Source organism: Miniopterus schreibersii (genome assembly GCF_964146895.1).
Source record: "Miniopterus schreibersii genome assembly, chromosome: 14".
NCBI classification, from domain to species: domain Eukaryota; kingdom Metazoa; phylum Chordata; class Mammalia; order Chiroptera; family Miniopteridae; genus Miniopterus; species Miniopterus schreibersii.
Window position 1 is genome coordinate 19,881,628 of NC_138114.1, and position 15,579 is coordinate 19,897,206.

General features: G+C 48.7%; 1 protein-coding gene and 1 pseudogene across 4 annotated transcripts in view; one reads left to right on the forward strand and one right to left on the reverse strand.

Moving 5' to 3' along the window:
• LOC308567311 (small ribosomal subunit protein uS2-like) overlaps positions 1 to 15,579 on the forward strand; it is a 558,798-nt pseudogene that overhangs the window by 43,326 nt on the left and 499,893 nt on the right. The window lies entirely within an intron of this gene.
• The window catches only part of TSPAN15 (tetraspanin 15), a 49,312-nt gene that overhangs the window by 24,082 nt on the left and 9,651 nt on the right, over positions 1 to 15,579 (reverse strand). The window lies entirely within an intron of this gene.

Genomic DNA, 15,579 nt, shown 5'->3' on the forward strand with positions numbered 1-15,579 from the left:
TCGTGAAACTCCTGATCCCGTTTCCTTGTTTCATTTTTCTCCTTTGCGTTTGCCATCATTTGACATATGTCTTTTTCCCTTTGAGTTTTTAATTGTTTATCTTCCCCACAAGAATATAAGCTCCATGCCAGGAGGGATTTTTTTCAACTGTTTCGGGCACCCCTAGCAGCCAGTACCGTCCTGACATTTAGGAAGTATAATCAGCTTTTACAATCAATGTCTGCTGGATGCCAGCTGGGCTTCCCAATAGATCCTCCTTGGGTTTAAGGTCAATGCTGTCTACCCGATCTCCTGCCTGTCCAAGGATTCCGACTTTCCCAGTCAGGGCACATGCCCGGGTCATGGGCTCTATCCCCAGTAGGGGGTGTGCAGGAGGCAGTTCATCAATGACTTTCTCTCATGGTTGATGTTTCAATCTCTCCCTCTCCCTTCTTCTCTCTGAAATCAATAAAAACATATTTAAAATATATATATTTTGGGAAGAGATGCCATGAGCATAATAGATAGCCTTAAGTCAACATCCGGAACACTGAGGAGAATATCTCTCCAGCTACTGGTCTACCTTGGCCTTAAATTGGCGACAGCATGCCCTCCAAGTAGATCCCCTTGACTTCCTTCTAAAGAGTGCTAAGACTGTCCCTGGTGAAGGGAAGTGCCTGCTTCCCCTAAGCTTTGACAAATGGCAAGGATGCCAGAAGTCAAACTAAGCTTACTCAGAAACACCGGATAACAGGACTACCAGGAAGCCATCGCCCTCACCCTTGGGTCCGCAGTCTCCTTTATTCCACAGCTAAGTGCCATTCCTTTGGTTTGAAAAGATAATCGGGATTACAGAGACCCACTCCCCCCAGCCTAGCAGGAATGTCTTTCCAATACACACAGGCTAGGAGGTGCTGAAGGCATTGGCAAACTCAGCAGTAAGCCACTTGGTAACAAGTTGGCCATATCAGGAAAACTATGAGTAAAATGATGTCATCAAATTTACCCACTTGGGTAATGTTAAAATTTATAAGGCAGGACACACACACACACACACACACACACACACATGGCCCTACACAGGAAAATAGTGATCACAGGAAATAAAATCGACCTTTGATAAAGATTAACCAAAGACTATCTGACCACTTCATGGTCCAAAACCCAGAACATGGTGAAATCATTGTTCAAGGTCATCTAAGCCCTGAGGGTTCTCTGAGGGCAGGAAGCTTTAAAAAGCCAACTCCTCCTCCTGACCTCACCCCCCGCCCAAATTACTGCACTTATAAACACTCACTCACTCAACCCTAACCCTGAACCAGACATAGAGCCAGCCGGCCCTCCACCCCAAAACTGAGGATTATGGTTAAAGAAGGACCCCACAGAGAAGTGAAGTCCTCAGAGCCCAGGCAGGGAGTGAAGGAAATACAAGGACAAGGTGAACCTGAGGGCTACCAAAGTGGGGTTTCATTTTCCATCCTCTTGAAAAGTGTAATCCTCATGCTGTCTGTCACTGAACCAGCAGGAGAACATCTTAATATTTTCAGAATTGATCCATATACTTTTGAGAGTCCTATGTTTCCTGTTATAAAATAAAAAAAAAAAAGTTCTTTTGGGGCAAGATGGCCATGGCCTAGCCTGTCCCCCTCCCTCATTCCCCGCTAAGGCTGTGCTTCTGAGGTAAGGTATCTTGCTTTGGAAACCATCTCCAAAACACCAGATCTGTCACTGGCCCCAGTTGTGAGCAGAACTGACCCCAGCCCTCTCCATAAAACCATCAGTGGCTTCTATTTTTACAAACTCCCCGGAGCCCCAGGGCCCACTCCAGAATAGCCAGGCTGGCAGGAAACAAAACTTCCTCCGATCTCCCTCCTGTTGCAAAGCATCGCATTTTCCTTACTCAGCCTTGCAACCTTTCCAGATCACTAAAGCATGGGAAATGCTATTGCGGCAAATGGCAAATGCAAACCCAAGCCTCCTGGCTCTGCCACCGCTGTGTACCCAGCAGTCACAGGCCCATTTCTCCTGGTCCACCCAGAGGTGCTGCCACCCCAGCCCTCCCAGAGGCCTGGCAGGCAAACTCCAAGGCGGCTCCCCACACAGCACAGGCTGATCTGGGCTCCTCATTTCCCAGAAACTTCAAGATTTCCAAATGATATTTACATCTCTGATGACATCAGTTTATGTTTCCATTTGACTATAAAATTAACTGTCAATGCCAGTGTGCGATCACATCCACTCTTCTCAGCTAATTATAGCCTTTACCAGGCGGCCAGCCATGCCAGCTCCAGTGCAGAAAGCAAATGGCCTATTTGTCAAGCAGGACAGCTTCAGCTAAGCAGGCCTGGGGCAGGGGGCACACAACCATGCCATCTGGGGCCAAAGAGGGAAAGAACATACTGCTGGCAGCCTCCAGGCCAGGCCCAAAGCCCCAGGCTTTGCTAGCTGCGTGGTGTCTTCAATAGGCTGCACAGGAGCCCTGTCGCCCAGCGTGAAAGGGGCCTGAAAGTCCCCTATGACCCCTGCAGCCTGGGACCCACATTCATCCTCTGTGGGGAGAGGCCCAGCTCCATGCAGTTGCTGGGAAGCAGGAGGCCCTGTGAGGCATTCCAGCACCTGTGTCTCCTCCTTCAGGAAGCATCTGGTCACTGGTCCCCTCCACAGGCTGACTCACCCCCAGCTGGGGCAAGTCTGCACTTAGGGGGGACCTGAAAGGTGAATTTTCACTCCAAAGGCACAAACCATGTACCTATTGTGTTCTAGGCCCTGAGGTCACAAAGGGTAAGGAGACTAGTTATGGGATAAGACTGGGGAGAGGAGATTGAGAGAGGTTAGTAATGACCTCTATGGTCCTAATGGATGGAATACAGGGGGTATTTCAACTGGGGATGGAGAAAAAGGTCACACTTTTACCTCTAAGTGACATGTTTTTGGCACAAAGACACAAAGAACTCCTTGGTCTATGGGAAGGAAGCTACAATTCCTACTATGGAGAGGTACAGAGGACTCTGGGAATTCAAACAAAAGTGAGGGGAAGGAAGGAATTGTCAGAAAATCAGGATGGGCTTCCTGGAGGAGCCAGTGTTTCCTGGAAGGCCCCAGGAACTGCTTCATTCTAAAACTATCTCACGGGGCACTCAAGGCTCCAGGGCTTTGTGTTAGTCCCAAAGAAAGCACTTTTCTGAGTTTCTAGCTTGAAGAGATGTGGGAAATAGCTAAACTCCAAGGCCTGAGAGACTTTAAATAAGATGGGGCTAGCGGGACTCCTGCACCCAGCCAAAAACCCAAGACTATGCATCCGTCAGGCCAATCCTGCCTGGCCCTGGGACCAGCCCACCCTGCAGAAAGCCTACTCAGCCCACTCTGTGCCAGCTTCTCTTCTGTCCAGATCAGGGCTGGAAGGAGCAGAAGAGGCAAGATTAAAGATGGGAGTTGGCATCCCAGGCCTCCATTAATCCAGGCCTCCATTTATTAGCTCAGTGCCCTTGACCATGTCACTTCCCCTCTTTGAGCTTCATTTTTCACCTGTAGTACAGTAAGACCTGCTACCATTTATAAACTGCTGTTCCAGCATCCTGCAAAGTGCTAGACCTGCATCATCTCCCTTAACTTTCACACTCCCTCACTCATCCAGAAATGATGAGTCTCATTTTACAGAGCAGGCCCAATGAGTGACACAGATCATAGAAGTAGAGTCATCAGGATTCACAACAATAATCTGCGTGTCTGTCCTGCCACTAAGGCTTCCAGCCTTTTGCAAAGACCTGGGAGAGAACTGATCTGAAATGTCTTTTCAAAATACAAAGGTGCCAACAGAACATTCTATGATGTTGGTAACATTCAATACAATAGCCACTAGACACATGTGACTAACAAGCTCTTGAAATGTGGCTTTTGTGTCTGAGGAACTAAATTTTTAATTTTATTTTAACTAATTTAAATTTGACAACATATAACTAGTGGCCACCGTATTGGACAGCACAGATCTAAAGCATCTCTCATGGATGTTGCCCCTTAACCACTCTCACATTGTTACTTTCTGAAAGCAGAGACCACCCCTAATAAAAAATCACATGCCCTCATCATCCTGCCACTAACTAAAGAAGGTTCAATTAATATTCACCGACTTCATTTAGGAGAAAACAATTTCTTCTCCCACTTTCCCTAAGAAAGCTCAGTTCCTGTTGCCCCACCCCTCCTGCCCCTAAGGAAAGCAGGAGAAACCAGGTCCAGAAGGTCCTGACAGTGCCCCCAACCCAAACTGATATAGGGGCCAGACCCACCTCTGGGACTATAGGGTAGTATTCTAAGCTTTGGGGTCCCTGAACCCTGGTGCCATTGACCTGGCTCCCGTCCTAACTCCAGGCAGCCTGTGCTTGAGGAACGGGGCTTTTTTCAACCTCCCCAAAAAGCCAGTCCTTCAGAAAGCAGCCGAGGCTGCCTCCTACTGCCAACAAAGACCGGTTCCTGGGCTTTGTCACTGGACTTTGCTGCCAACTCTGCCTTCACCCTGGACTTCTTTTTTTTGTTGTTTTTAATCCTCAACCGAGGATATTTTTCCATTGTTTTTCAGAGAGAGTGGAAAGAGGAGAGAGAGAAAAAAAAACATCGATGTGAGAGACACATCAACTAGTTGCCTCCCGCATGAGCCCCAACCGGGGCCAGAGATCGAGCCTGTAAACGAGGTACATGCCCTTGGTCAGAACGGAACCCAGGACCCTTCAATCCACAGGCCAACGCTCTAACCACTGAGCCAAACTGGCCAGGGCTGGGCTTCTTTTTAAAAACTGGAGATCAAGCCCAGAGAACTTGGTGAATTGCAATCCTTGATCCGGGATGCTCTCTGAGACAGCCTGCTTCAGTTAGTAAATATAACAAGCACCGTTTATTAACCAGCCCTCCCATCCCTACTGATCTGCTATGACCCCACTTCCATACACTAAGGTTCCACATATGCCTAAGTCAGTTTCTGGCTCCCTACCTCTTCCATTGGCCAATCTACCCCTAAACAAACCTCCCCATGGAGGTGACTACAGCTTTAGAACACATCTCAGCATCTAGTAGGTCAAGTCCCTCCTTCCTGTCTTCTTCAGAAGTGTCCCAGATATTCTTGGACCTTGACTCTTCCTTATACATTTTAGGATCATCTTATCAAGTTCCATGAAAAAACCCTGCTGAGGTTTGACTACAGCCACATGGAATCCACAGATCTCTTCAGGGAGAACTGAACCAGGGCGTCCCACCCGTGAGTGTAGTTTATCCCTTCTTTGCCTTCTTTCCCATGATTTCTCTAATGACAGTGCTCGCTCCCCTGCCCTCGAGCTTCTCCAGGGCTGTCTAGGCGGAGCTGGGGCGAGACTTCGGGAAGTATTTCCCCGGCCTGCCTTTGCAGGCCCTCCGGCTAGGTCCAGGGGTGGAAGACACGGCCTTTAGAAAGCAATCTCTCCAAGAAGCGGAGTGGGCACACCAGTCTGTTTTGCTACCCTCTTGTCACCATTGGTGACAGAAACTTAATTGAAAAGACTCCCACATATTGTCTGTTCTCTATATTGTGAAGTATCTTGTCACTTTCTCTCACCCTAGATGATCTTCCACATTCCTAGGGCAAAATAAAAAATAAAGACTCCCTCCCCCACGCAGCACATTCCAGGCTGTGAAAGACCTAATCTGGGAGCTTTGCAAGCCCCAGATATTCAACCGAGCGAGGGCAAAGAGGACTCCCTGAGAGCCACCCCAAACGCATGACGCCGGAAGGGAAGAGCTGCCCAAACCCAGGCTCTCCCTGGGAAGTTTGTGGGGCAGGCAGATGGGAAGTAGTGTAACAAATAACTGATAAGGATATTCTGAAACGAGAGGCAGAGCCGTTTCTTCCTCCTGGGAAATCAGAGAAGGCTCATTGGAGCTGAGCAGTGAAGGACGCATGGAGGTAGACTTCACAATGGACTCTCCATCAGCACGGGGACTGGCCCCCGATACAGCTGTTGGAGAAGTTAATCTGAGAAATGATTTGCTTCACATGCCTATGAGCCCAAAGTCGAAACTCTGGTGATCCCACTCCACAAGAGAGCCTCCCAAGGTTTATGGATAAGAGTGACTCGTAGTTAATCTGAAAACCATGGAAACAGCCAAGGGAAAAGGGGGAGTCAAGAGCAAATCACCTCTACCCAACATACTCCTCTCCCTGGTTTTCTTTCCTCTCCCTTTCTGGACCTTTCTCTCTCTCCCCACCTTCCACGTGTCTGAACCAAGAGTCAGAACCTGCCTCCGAGGGCTGTGTTCTCCTGGCATCAGGATGATTATCTTTCTAGATCTCTGATTAACCAGAGGCCAATCCGAACAGAAGCCAGTGTTCCCCAGAATGCATGGACGTGTGGCTCTGGCAGTGGAGGCTTCTAGCTCAGGCCACTGCAAGCCGCACCCTACGCCTATGGTTGGAGCCGTAGCTGAGAGGCTAGGAGTGATGAATGCAGACTGGGATTCTGGGATATGGACTGGGGACTCTAGAGATGAAGAACTATGCAGGATTGGGGTGGAGCTGATTCCTGCTGGGGTACACTCAGGAGAACACCCTGTGCCAAACCACTGCTGGTCATCCCTCTTCTTCCTGGCCTAGTAGGCTAAGGCTCCGCTGCTCATGGTTGCAACCTGTTGGCAAGAGTGGGTAAGAGGGCCCAGGTCTCCCCTTTTTTCAGAACCTTTAAAGAGACACAGGCTCACAGAGATGACAAGGAGCTTTGTCCTAGACAATGGTTTCTAGTTCCCGCAGCCTTTCAGAGCCCATATCTGTGCACCAGGAACTGGGCCAGGCATCCCTCAGTCTTCCCCTGGCCTGGGGTCTTTCCCAGGGATAGTGTGGGAATCACCCCATGAGACCCAAAGTGAGGACAAGAGGAATTTCAGCAAAGGGGGAGGAAGCTGGGTTCCCCATGACCTTACCTCCCCCTGACCCTCTGGGCTGCTGAGAGGAGAAGCCACAATAAAGGAGGGAGCCACGGAAAGGGAGCAGCAGTAGAGGACTGGGCATGGGGGAGAGGAAGGAAGAGATGAAGGAAAGTCCAGTGGGAAGTGAAGGCAGTGAGGCTTCACAGGGAGGGCTGCTGTTTCCCAAGGGACATCTGCCTGAGTTGGGCACATATAAATTAAGGGCAGTCTCTATATAATTTTGTCAATAACAGGGCTGTCTCACGCTGCTTGTTTTTAAATGTTAGATATAGTTTTATATCTAAGGAAAAATGAATCAATCACTATATATATGTGGGGGGGTGGGGGGGCCCTTGATTTATTTTTTCCCCTTTGCACAAAATCCCACATCTGAACTACGCCCTTCCTTTGCCCCTAAACTAGGGTTGGAAGGCAGAGGAGGTGATCAGATCACACGTGTCCATACCTGGCATGTGCGGGGCCTTAAAGAATGTAAACTGGCCCACTCCAAGAGCTCATGACTCCACACAGGTCAAAGGGCAAAGAAGAGAGGGGGCAGCATCATACACTGGAAGGAGCACTGAGGGGCGGTGGAGACGGGAGCCCTGGATTTTAATCCCAGCTCTGTCACTAGCTCCCATTCAACTTGGTCAAGCTGCTTTCCCTCTCTGGGCCTCCGTTTCTCTGCTCCAAAAAGGAGGGAGGTGGCCACAACAACCCCTAGAGTCCCTTCACTGCTCCACAATTTCAGGAAACTCATGACTACACAGCTCCTCCTAGAACCCTGGCCGTCAGCAGAGTGTGAGTGGCCCAGTGTTTTCTCCTCTCCTGAGTTCTCCATGCTTTCCCACTTAGTCCAGTGACGTCACACTTCTGCATGAGAAAGCCCCTATGGGGGACAGAGATTCCTTTCCCAGCCCAGCCTCAATGGAGGCACACACCTTCAACACTGCCTCCCGCAGCAGCCATGGAAGGAGAACAACAGTTTTGGCGATAATAATGCCTAAAGGGGCTAATAACCATCCTCCAAAGCTCAGCTCAAAGCCCTCCTTCCCCAGGAAGCCTTTCTGGATCATCCCAGCTATAGGGATCTCTCTTCATTTCCGATCATCTATGAAATCAACAATGGGAAGCCCTCGCTGGTACTGATATTTATAGTATTAACTATGCCCACTGAACAGATAACTCCAGGTATTTATTACTTACTGCCTGCAGGGCATGGTAGCAGAACCCAAAAACACACAAACCATCTTTGACCTACAGGACTTCACAAGGCTGCACACACTATGCAAATGCGTTAGTCCCAGAAGTTCACACGAAGTTTGGGGGTTCAGCTACCAGACTACTCTCTCCTGACAGAAGCCATATGGGAAGCGGTTAGGGCCCATGCCAGTTCACAGTGTCGTAATGAACCTCAGTGCCCCGAAGCAAGATGCCTGTGAAAGTTCCTGGCACCAAGCAGGTGCTCGATAAATGTTCCCCTTCCCCAGTAAAGATGTAGTGATGTCAGTGATGTAACACTGACATTTCAAAACTCAAACCAGATGCCACCAACCATTTCTCCTTTAGAGCCACTTTGGTCCAAAGATAATTCAGGGGAATGGGAGTCCCTATTCTGAATTCTAAGGCAGTACTCGCTGATTCAACATACATTTATTAAGTGTCTGTCATGTACCAGGCACTGGGAGTAAAAAGATAAGACCTAGTCCCTACCCTCAAGGAGCTCAGTTTACTAAAAACTCCAACACACCAACAAATGTAGTAGAAATGGGGAAATACTGGGGCAGAGGCAATTGAGTGTGCACAAAGGAGGAAATGCTAAATCATGGGTAAGACTGATGAAATCAAGGAGGCTTCCTGGAGGAGGTGATGTTTGAACTGAGTCCACTTAATGCATGTAATGGACAAGCAAGAATTTCTGAAGTGGACAAGGGTTTCAATGCCCATGAAGGTGCTTTGGGGACAGTAGGTCAGCATAGCTGGAGCCAAGGACAGGTAGATGGGGTAGGGGAGGGAGCCAGGAAAGCTCATATAAGCCAGACCACCAAGGCCTGGTCTCTCAGGTTAAATCAAAAAGTTTATTCAGTCATTTAACATCCCTTTATTAAGAGGTTGTTTAAGCCAGTTGTACTCAAAGGTTTTGGTCTCAGGACTCCTTTTGACTCTTAAAAAATTTTGAGGACCACCCTGGCCATGTGGCCCAGTTGATTGGGGTGTCATCCCATACACAAAAAGGTTGTGGGTCTGATTCCCAGTCAGGGCACTTACCTAGGTTGCAGGTTCAAGCCCCAGTCAGGGTGCGTATGGGAGGTAACCAATTGATGTTTCTCTCTCACATCGATGACTGTCTGTCTGTCTGTCTCTCTCCCTTCCTCCCTTCCTTCCTCTATCTGAAATCAATAAACATATCCTCCAGTGAGGATTTTTAAAAACTAATTAATTAAAAAATTCTGAGGACCCTAGAGCTCTTATTTTTATGAATATCTATCAATTATTTACTATATAAGAAATTAAAACAGACATATTTTAAATACTGAACTCATTTAGAATAACAATAGGTTTACATGTTAACATGGATAGTGTATTTTTTTATTTAAAAAATTCTCAGAAAAAGCTGAGTGAGAAGAGTAGCATGGGCTTTACATTTCTGCAAATATTAATGTCTGGCAGATGAGATGACAGCTGGGTTCTCATAGTGGCTCCTCAATCAATCAGTTGTCACTTCACCATCAGGTGCCCTTGAAACACTCCACTGTACACTCCGGAGTGAATGAGAGTGGGAAGGCAGGTACCACCTTAGTATTATTATAAAAATGGTTTTGACTTCACGGATCCCCCACTCACCCAAGGATCCCTGGAACACACTTTGAGAGCAGCTGTTTTAGGAAGGGGGAGGGGAGCACAGCTTTAGCAGTCAACCAAACACAAGAGTCCCAGCTTTGGAGGAATTCACATTCTAGTTGGGGAGAGGCAAACAAGAAAAACACACAGTATGTCACAGTTATAAGTGCTATAAAAAATCAACAACAAAAAACAGGAAAGGAAGCCAGGGAGGTTGGAGGAGGGGGCTGTCATTTTAAATCACAAAGACTTGAAGTAGGGGAGGGCTCTCTGCCATCTACATGGACATGTGGACAAACGTCCAAGAAACTACCAAGACCTTGGAAAATGAGTTCAAGGAATAGCTGCTATAGCATGACAGAGGGGTGAGTGTAGAGACGGTGAGAGGGCAGGGGTAAGGGCACAGATCAGGTGGAGCCTTTTAAGCCATTGCAAGGACTCTGACTTTTGGGTGGAAGGCACTACAAGTTTGCAGACCAGTGATCTGATCTGACTTTGATTTTTAAATGAGTTGTTCTGACTGCTATGCTGACAGACTGGGGGATTGAGGCCAGAGGGAGAGCAAACAGGAGTCTACTGCAGTATCCCAGATTCGAGGTGACATTAGCCTGGACCAGGGCAGGCATATGAAGGTGGTGAGAAGTGGGCAGACTCCATATATTTTGAACTTGAAACAGGGAAATCACTGAAATAATGTAAGTAGGGGAGTCACATGCTCAGATTGGCTTTCAAACGTTCTTTCACCCAACTGAGTATTCACACAGCCCCAATGTCACCCCATGGCTTACTCATCTGTTATCATGGGGAAATGCACATTTACAAGGCAGAGGGCTGGCCATCAAACTTGGCATGGCCGGCAGTGGGGTGGCCGGACGTCACACGTCTCCTAACCTGGCATTGTGCACCTCCTAAGGCATCCCATGTGCAGTGCTCCTGCAGGAAATGTGCGCCTGAACCCAATCACAAGGACACTGGGAGGCAAATCCACAACACTAATGTTCTGCAGATCAACAGTCCTGGAGGGGACAAGGGGATCAAGAGCAGCAAGGAGACGCACCACAGCCAAAGCAAAGCTCAAACCTTCAGTGCATCCTGGATGGAAAAATATCCCACAAAGGACACTTGGGAAACAACTGAGGAAATCTGCATATGAACTGCATAGATGATGATTTATTCCATGGTGATTATTTTCAGGACAATGGCAGCATGTGGGAGAAGGCCTTTTTTGAAAAGCCGAAAGCTGAGGTGTCTGAGGGTGAGACCACAATGGCTGCAGCTTCCTTTCAGCGGGGTTGGCAAAAAAAAAAAAAGATGTATTTATTGAGAGAGATTAAGACAAGACGTTAACAGTTGGTAACTCAGAGGCACACAGGTATTCTGTGAATTCTTTCAACTTTTCTGTGGGTTTATTTATTTTTTTCAGACGTTTCATTTTCATCATCCCAGCTTGACGAGGAACTACTGATTCAGGGCTCCCCATCCTGCAGAAGAGAAGGGGCCTCTCCCGGCTCCATCCCAACCATATAACCAAGGGACAATGAAGCTCCGCCCCACACATCCCTGGGCACACTGACTTCCCCAAAGCCTCCTACACACTGCTTGTTTGCAACCACAGCATCTATGATTGGACAACACCAGGGCAAGTTGGGTCTCCCGAGCAGACGGTGGGTAGCCGGCCCTGGGTCTTCCAGCTCTTCAGAGCATCTCCCCCAGTGCCTGGCACAGGGCCCAGCGTGTGCAGCTGGTGACTAAGGGTGGGCACTCAAGGAGTCCTGGGTCTGGCATGAAGCCACTGAGCAGCTCTCCTTCCAACAGGAAGAAAGCTCTTGCAGGGGGCCCCACAGTTCCCTGCCACTTTCCAGGCCCAGCAAGCCTTTCCCTACGTACTTTCTGAATGTCCCTAGGCAAGGAGAGGGCAAGGCCCCAGTAGGTCTTGGTGGATGAGGCAAATGCAGACAAATAATGCACAGCCTTCTTCCCCAGGATTCCAGAACTTTCAGGGCCTCAGAAGTCACCTCTCCTGTTTTTTGTTAAAATGAGATCCAATGCAACACATGAGCCGTGGTGCTGGATCCTAATTTTTTTAGTCTTCACCTGAGGATATTTTTTTCCATTGCTTTTCAGAGAGAGTGGAAGGGGGAAGAGAGAGAAAGAGGAAGAGAGAGGGAGAGACAGACAGAGAGAGAGAGACAGAGAGAGAGAAAATAGATGTCAGAGACACACATCGATTGGGTGCCTCCCGCTTGAGCCCCGAATGGGGCTGGGGATTGAGCCTGCAACCAAGGTACATGCCCTTAACCGGAATCGAACCAGAGACCCTTCAGTCCAGGGGCTGATGCTCTAACCACTGAGCAAAACTGGCTAGGGCCTGATTTTTTTTTTTAATGCATTATGGGAAACATCTTAGGGACAATTGGAGAAGTTTTAATATGGTCTTAGTATTTTCTTGGGCATTATAATGGTATTGTGGTTATATCCAAGAACTCTTTTTTCGGAGATGCATTCTGGGATATTTGGGAACTGTCATAATGTCTGCAACTTACTCTGACGTGGCCAAATGTTAAAATTATCAATTTTGGTTGCAGGGTATATGGGTGTTCACTGTATCATTTTTCCACCTTTTCTATGTTTTACTTTTTTACAATAAAAAAGTTGAGAAAGCAAGCAAGATCCAAGTTCCACCTCTTCCAAGAAGAGGTCTGTTTACAGAGTCTCCCTTTGGCCTGAGAAGCCTCAGTGGCAGGGGTAGGCTCACCAGAGGCCTGGGGCAGGAAGCCTCTTCAGGCCTGGAATTAATGCCCTAACCAGATGTTTCACTGCTAACTGCAGCTAAATACAGCCTGTGACAGGAACCTACCAATTGCACAGCCAGGAGAGCCTACAGAAAACAGGACCTGAGGGCTTTAAGACCTGCTCCTCCCTATTTGTGGGAGGCTTGGAGGAAGGGAGAGAAGGGTCACCTGTCACCTTCAATCCCCTCCTCCACTTTAAGACAAACACAACAAATCAACATCAGGATGAAGCCCTCATGCTGAAAGTGAGAGGAGGTAAGGGTTGTGATCACCTCTCCTTCAGGCTGGGCTGGTGTCACCAGTAAAGTGAGGCACTCCCTCACTGAGGAGCTGTGTGACCTCGGACAGACCACTCTCCTCCTGAGCTTCGGGTGCCTCTGCTGTTAAACAGGAATGAAAAGGTCTGCCCAGTGGTCATTCAGTGACCCTGAGAGATGGGGAAACGCCTTTGTAAACTGAACGGTGCTATAACACATGAGAATCCCTGTTCTTTCTTTAAAATCAACAGATTCAAAAACTGTGCTGAGTGCCTATACCTGGCCAGGAGGTGCCACTATTTTTCTTTATTTTTTACCAAAATAAATATGGTCCTGACCTAACCTAATCAACACCTATGAAATCATTGATTTAAGGTACTAATTAGTTTCTTTTTTCCCCCATTCTTTTTATTGTATGATTTTTAGAGAGAGAGGAAGGGGGAGAGAAACACACACATCGACTTGTTCCACTCATTCATGCATTCACTGGTCGATTCTTATATGTGCCCTGACCAGGGGATTGAACCCGCAACATTGGTATATGGAGACACTAACCAATTGTGCTACCCAGCCAGAGCACTAATTATTTTCTTTAATATACATTGCTCTTAATGAGCATGTATTAAATTTTTTAATGCTCTGCCAGGGACCACCTAAAGTCATCTTGTGGGTGCTGTTTTGGCTCAACCCCCTTATTTTGCAGATGGGAATCTGAGGCCAAGAAACAAGCTGTCACTCCCACAAAATCACACAGAGTATCAGCCATTGGTCAGCAGCTGTGACCCAATGTCTGGACTCCCAGGGCAGTGCTCTCTCCACTACAAGCTGCCCTCCTTCATCAGGAACAAGAGTTCTCCCCACCCCCCCGGCATACCCTCTCTGAAAAGAAAAAGAAAAATCTGTTTCTTTTAAATATATCTTTATTGATTTCAGAGAGAGGAAAGGAGAGGGAAAGAGAGAGAGATAGAAACATCAATGATGAGAGAGTCATTGATCGGCTGCCTCCTGCAGGCCCCCAACTGGGGATCGAGCCCGCAACCTGGGCATGTGCCCTGACTGGGAATTGAACCCCGATCACCTGGATCCTAGGTTGACGCTCAACCACTAAGCCACGCCTGGCCGGGCAAGAAGGAAAATCTGTTTCTGAAGGACAGTGATGCCAGCTCCATTTCTGCCTTCCTGCAGCTCTAGAGAGCCCAATAAGGACCTGGCCCAGGTGCCTTGTGCCACTTTAGGTCTGCTCCCTCCTTTCCCACAGAGGGTGGCAGGCAGCCCACCTCTCTGAGTGAGCCCAGGGCCCCTGCCTGGAGCCTCGAGGAGAACTGGAGGACACCCATATGCCTAGGAAATAGATGACTGGCTAAGTGAACAAACCAATGAACAAACAACGCCCCCTCAAACAGCCAGTCTCTCTTGAAGACATCCTTCTACTGAGGATGGACCCCTGGGACAGGAAGGTATGAGACGTCTGGCAGAGAGAAAGAGTGAGGCTCCGCATCTACTTGCAAGTTCCCTAACCCCTCGGAGCCCCTCTCTACCGCAGTGTGGATGGAGCTGCGACAGGGCTGCCTCTGAGGGTTGCCAGGGAACTGAATAAGAGGATGCCTAGGAAACAACTCAGCCCAGTGCCCAGCACACAGGGAGGGCTCATTAACTGTTAGCTTTAAAAAGACAAAAGAAGAGGAATTGGAAGGTGCCACCAGGCTAGACAGAGGGCAGCAAGGGTGGCTATCTAACTGCAAAGGGAAACTTTAACTCTAAGTGAGACCACACCTGAGGAGGCTGCAGAGGAGACGGAAGACAGAAACAAACAGGCTCCACTCCCCTCCCAGGGGCTGTGGCTCCTGGACAACTCCTGTCCTCAGCTCGTTTCTGCTCTGATCATGGGTACCGCGCCTGAGGATGGGAAGAGTGGCTGTGGCCGTCCCTCTGGGAGCCCAGGGCCCAACTGTCCACTGCTGACTAAGTGTTCCTGCTAGAGCCTCCTAGGAGCTGCTGGCTGGCCCCATCCTGATCACAGAATGTCTGCAGCTGTCCCGAGCATGCTGCTAGGACTCAGGGAGTGCCAGCTTCTCAAAGGACAACAACCGGGCTGGCTCATCTGTCCCCTTGGCTCACATAGGGCCAGGAAAACAGATGTCCCAGATCAGAGGGTGGGCAGAACCAAACCTGAGGCATGAACCAGGTTCCCACTGCCTGAGTTCTTTCTGGCCCTGCAAAGAAGGCCAGCCTGTGATAAACCACATGTCAGGCCTTTGTCCCCAGGCCCAGCAGCAGGCCCATTTAGAATGGGGACACCCATCTCCGAGCCAGAGAGAATGGTACTGGCGTGCAATTACCGAACAGTGCCCATTGTCCCCTCTGGGCAACGGAGGCTGTCCCACTGGCCACTCTTAGAACCAGAGGCACTTACTGTGTGGTCTGGTCTCAGCTTCCTCCCCTCTGAAAGGAAGGGGCTGCACCAGATGGCCTCCAAGACCCTTGGAAGTTCTACCCAATTGGAATGCCAAGCCACATCCTAAGTGCCCCGAATGATGGGTGACATCCCTGTTATGAAAGGTTGTAAGGGAATCCTAGATGTTTTACAGTCCCACTTGGCAAGCAGTTTTGATTTAACTACTTTCAGAACCAGGAAGCCCTTCCTAGGAGCTAGCTAACTTGCATTCCCTTCCCCTGTTTTAACCTCTTTCTAGGACGCTTTCCTTGCGGAGAGGAAGCCCATAAGAAATAGGTTGTAGCCCTGGCTGGTGTGGCTCAGTTGGTTGAGTGTCATCTCATGCACTGAGAGG